Raw genomic sequence first — 4,949 nt, 5'->3', positions numbered from 1 at the left:
TTAAATAATTTTGTATTTTTATACTCCCACATTTAAAACTAAGTATTATATATAAAAAAAAAAGTATCTGCCAATATCCATGCTTCCGATTCAGCGTCGATATATAGCGTGCGTGCTGCAGTCGCTCTTAAATGTGGTTTATCCGGGGTACTCGATATGCGTCCGGAATCGAATATGCGTTCAGCTGCCGATAGTCGATGCATATTCGCCATTCTCCGGAGTATTTCCTGAAACTGTTCGTTGCATCGCTAGATTCTTCGGGTAGTACCTCAGCTTGATGAGCTCGTTGTCTTTCAGCCCCTCGAATCGCGCCATTTCCGCCTGTAGCGGTTTCACTCGGCTCCAGGTCTGTTGGCCAGACGTCCTCGCTATTGAACTTCTCTCTAGGCCGCTACTTCACCGCTACTAGCCTCGTGACTAGTTTTCTCGGCCTGGTTTTCCCCTGTGACTAGCTCACCTGCTAGCACGACTCTTTCTGAGGTGTGAGGTTGATCCTCTCGCCCGTTAGATCCAGCCACCCTTCCCAGGTTCGCGCCTCTAGGTGCTGATCCCGAATCCCCTCCTCTGCTGGCCACCCCTTGTCGAGTCCCCCTTATACTTCTGTTTCCAATCATTTACTCTAGACACCGTACTGTGCGACCGCATCTCCATTGGCACCCTGGAAATTCCCTTATCGCACGGCTGTGCCTCCAATATCGCCTTAGAGATTCCCTGAACGTCCAACCGCGCCTCCGGGATTCTCTCCGCGGGACGGCCTTCCGCCCTTAAAATGACCCTACTGCCCGCATCGAAGGCATATCGGTCGTCGCCTAGTGTTCCTCCGGAATCTTGACCAATCATCCTTTTGGCCGCCTTTTCTCTAGTTGCCGATTGTGCCCCTGAACGGGTTGTTTATGCCAGTCGTTGTCTGCGATTGCCCGTCGTCTAGATACGTGCCCATGCTATTCCCTAGCCGAGATCGGCAACCAGAAGGGTAATGTTGACCCTGCTGCTTTATTCCTTCGTATTCGATTGCTAACTGTATGAGCTTCTACAGCGATGAGAAATCTTGTGTCCGCACACAATACAATTTACAATCTGGGGCTGCGTTGACGTATATCCTAATTAATTTATTCTCAGGCTGTAGCCAGCGTGGTGCATCCTTATGTCCACCACATACTGTTTGAAGCCTTCGCTTTCTCGTTGACGACAAAACGGATTTCGTCTTCTAACAATTCAAAAATTCGCGGGGGCGAAAAAACCCAAATTCCCTCCTTAAACTCGTTTCATGCCACCTCTCTTAGCCCACTTGTCATGAACCAGCGAGCGGTTTCGCCGACCATGACCTCTTTCATTGCTCGGCGCAAACTATCGATGTCAATCTCATAAGACCGGGTCCGATCTTCGATGGCTTCCACAAAGGACAGTGCCTGCCCATCACATCGTATACCCCACTTTCTGACCTGATGCGGGACGATGCAGTGCCGCCCATACTCCATGGGACGGTTCGGGATCCTTGCCCATATTTTGGCAGAATGCGAGCCCCGAATACGTAACTTGACAAACGACGACGCAAGTCTCCAACCCGCCCCAACTTACTATTGTATCCACCGAGTGCCCACCCCTGGAATTTGACACTTACCCGTATCCATCCATTTTAATTTTTTTACATATTTTTGAAAACCTTCTTTTATAAATTCATTTAAATAAATAAATATTAAAAATTTTAATAAAAATTTAGATAGATTATAATTTTATATATACTTTTTTTAATGTTTTTAATTCATATTTATTTTCACCTTCTTTATTTCATTTTATTTTAAATTATTTTAATTAAAAAATTGCCGAGCCAGACCACCACCATTGGCCACACAAAAAAAAATCGCACTTTTAATTCACACAGTTGTTAATTAGTTATTATGTTCACTTGAAAAAATATTACTCGTCACTACAACTCCAATGTTTACGTTGGGCCGAATTCACTTTATTGTTCACTTCTTTTTCCGTCGCGTTTAATAATCGCGTTAGTGCCACGCCCCTTCATGCCCAGGGTCCCTGCTCGGGCGCCACTTTTAAAGATGATTCTTGGCCGGAGTGATGACTCAGTCTAACCAAGGTCCACTCTACAAGAAATTTGTAGTTTGCCGAGACGCGAAGCTGAAAAGGGGGTATGGAACCGTAGGGATATCTCTGCCACAGAGTGGCTATTAATACTGTGATAGAAAATGGGAGCCGCTGGGATCGGTGCTAACTCGCGGTCTCTCAATTCGGCCCTTCGTAACGTGCGCACGATACTCACGCTTGATGGTCCCAGAGTGAAGCTGCCTAACATCCCCGCCGTCTTACCACCTTATTCATGCCACTTTTCGCCTTTCGGCGAAAACTCTATATTTATGCTTGGCTCTCTTTTACTCCTAATAATCATCAACAGAGTTGCAAGTGATTCGATTGTGCTCGGACTCTCTTAATTAAGAGAGAGTACTTAATTAAGTAAGCTGTAAGGTAGCTTCTGGCCGGGGTATAATTCTCAGTCTTACCAGGTCTAGCGAGTTACAAGTTATTTATAATTTCGCTGGGAGAGAGGTCTTCAGGGGGGGGTGACTATCCTGACCGAACCAAACCCAGATCTACCTCTACACACCTACACCATCGGGCCGTGGCCTCGTACCATCTATGTTAGCGGGCCGTGGCCTCGCTCCAACCACACTAGCGGGCCGTGGCCTCGCACTAACTCAGCTACCTAAATACTCTATCTTTCTGCCGGGCCGTGGCCTCGTACCACTATGCTAGCGGGCCGTAGCCTCGCACCAACTACACTAGCTGGCCGTGGCCTCGCACCAACTCCACTACCTAGTCGCTCTATCTTTCTACCGGGCCGTGGCCTCGTACCACTATGCTAGCGGGCCGTGGCCTCGCACCAACTACACTAGCGGGCCGTGGCCTCGCACCAACTCCACTACCTAAATACTCTATCTTTCTGCCGGGCCGTGGCCTCGTACCACTATGCTAGCGGGCCGTGGCCTCGCACCAACTACACTAGCTGGCCGTGGCCTCGCACCAACTCCACTACCTAGTCGCTCTATCTTTCTGCCGGGCCGTGGCCTCGTACCACTATGCTAGCGGGCCGTGGCCTCGCACCAACTACACTAGCGGGCCGTGGCCTCGCACCAGCTCCACTACTTAAATACTCTATCTTTCTACCGGGCCGTGGCCTCATACCACTATGCTAGCAGGCCGTGGCCCCGCACCAACTACACTAGCGGGCCGTGGCCTCGTACCAACGCCACTACCTAAACAACCGGCAATGCCCACCCCGGGGCCACAATCTCGTACCGCATGCCCATCGTTCGAGGTTAGGTCGAACACCGGTTAGTTCCAAGGTTAAGGTAAGCCGGGTTACCAAGAAACAGGGAATAATCCAACACTTTCTAGATAATTACCACGTTGGCACTTTATTCATTATTATTCATTTCGACCTTATCGTAAATCCTCAGCTAAACCCTGCCGCACTGTTTTCTGGAGCCCTAGCGCTCCACTATACCATCTATGATTTCCTTGATCTCGCGCAGCACTTCTACTCACCCTTAACGTTCGATCACAAGTGCCGGCACGCTCGCCGGCAAGCCCTGCGCTCGCTTCTTTCGCCGCGAGCTTTCGCAACTTCGCCTCGGAGCTTTCGCTCTTCGCCGCCAAATTGAAGTTGCGCTCTCAAAGACGGTGTTGAGCAACCAATCGACCTGATTATATTACTGATGGCTCCTTGCCTCTTATTTCACTAAGATCTTAACCTAATATAATTATTACTTATAACTAAAGAATATTAATGCGTTGTCCCGCCAGCGGCTCCTTGCCGTAATTTGGACAAAGGGATGACGGCTCCTTGCCGTGAAAACTGTGGGGTGGCTGGTCTCCTTAGCCGCCTCACACCCCCTCCTCACTTCGGACAGGTGACGGTCACGTCGCCTACCGCGTTCAGCGTAACGCTGTACTCGCTATCCCCGTCGGACACGTGGAACCGAGTACGTCGGCACCGGAAGCGGCGGATTCGCGCCTCTCTGGCGATTAGGTCCACCACGCCCGACGACAACGCTGTTCCAAGAGGAAACACCTTCCAGCCTGAGGGGGTGGAATCGGGCACGGGTTCCTCGACGGGGCCCTCCGGTTTTACCCCAACGTCAGCACTGTGGGCGATCGCCGCGACCTCGGTGTCGGGTTTCTTGGGGTGGCTCTCCGGTGTGACCCTCACGTCGGCACTGCGGGCGACCGTGTCGACCTCGGTGTCGGGTTCCTCCTCCAGCACTGAGTCCAGGCTAGTGTCTCACCCGTCGATGCCGTCGAAAAGGTCCACTATGTCGTCCCACAACTCGCTCTCCGTGGGAGTCTTTAGAGCCATGGGGGAGGAATCCTGGGTTGGACTCAAAAGCTTGGGCGACGAAGCCGTCACCACCGCGTCCTCTTCCTCGGCCCAGACTTCATCCCGGCCTTCCAGGCGAACCGTGAAGGAACCTTCGGGATGGCGCCTTGCCTTCTTGGCCGTTCTCTTCGATAGTACTCACGCCCCTGGCATGGGTCACGCGGACGGCCTGCGGCTCCCGGCCCGGGGAAAGGCTCGGTGTCCCCGCTGCTGTTGTCTTCGTCTGACGATATGACGATAACTTCGGGTTCCATCTGAAAGTTCAGCTTATTGGTTAACTTACTCTTTACTTATTTGTTAATGCCCTATTCTCTCAGTGCGGCTCACACTTTACTATGCCTAGTCTGAATTATGTCGTTAGTTTTATCTACGCTTAATCATAATAGTTTCGTTGGGCGACGGGTGTTGCTCTCATCCTTCGCTTGCTCGTGGGCAGTTGCGTGCCCTGGATCTTCGTCTTCTTCGTCGCTCAACGTCTTTCTGTAGAATAATTTCAATTGTGAGATGTTGGCCACCCTCTTCTTGCGGTCGTCTGATTTCACTAGCCGCACAATAT

Source organism: Drosophila virilis, unplaced genomic scaffold (genome assembly GCF_030788295.1).
Source record: "Drosophila virilis strain 15010-1051.87 unplaced genomic scaffold, Dvir_AGI_RSII-ME tig00001837, whole genome shotgun sequence".
In the NCBI taxonomy this organism is placed as follows: domain Eukaryota; kingdom Metazoa; phylum Arthropoda; class Insecta; order Diptera; family Drosophilidae; genus Drosophila; species Drosophila virilis.
This window is presented reverse-complemented; position numbering follows the sequence as displayed.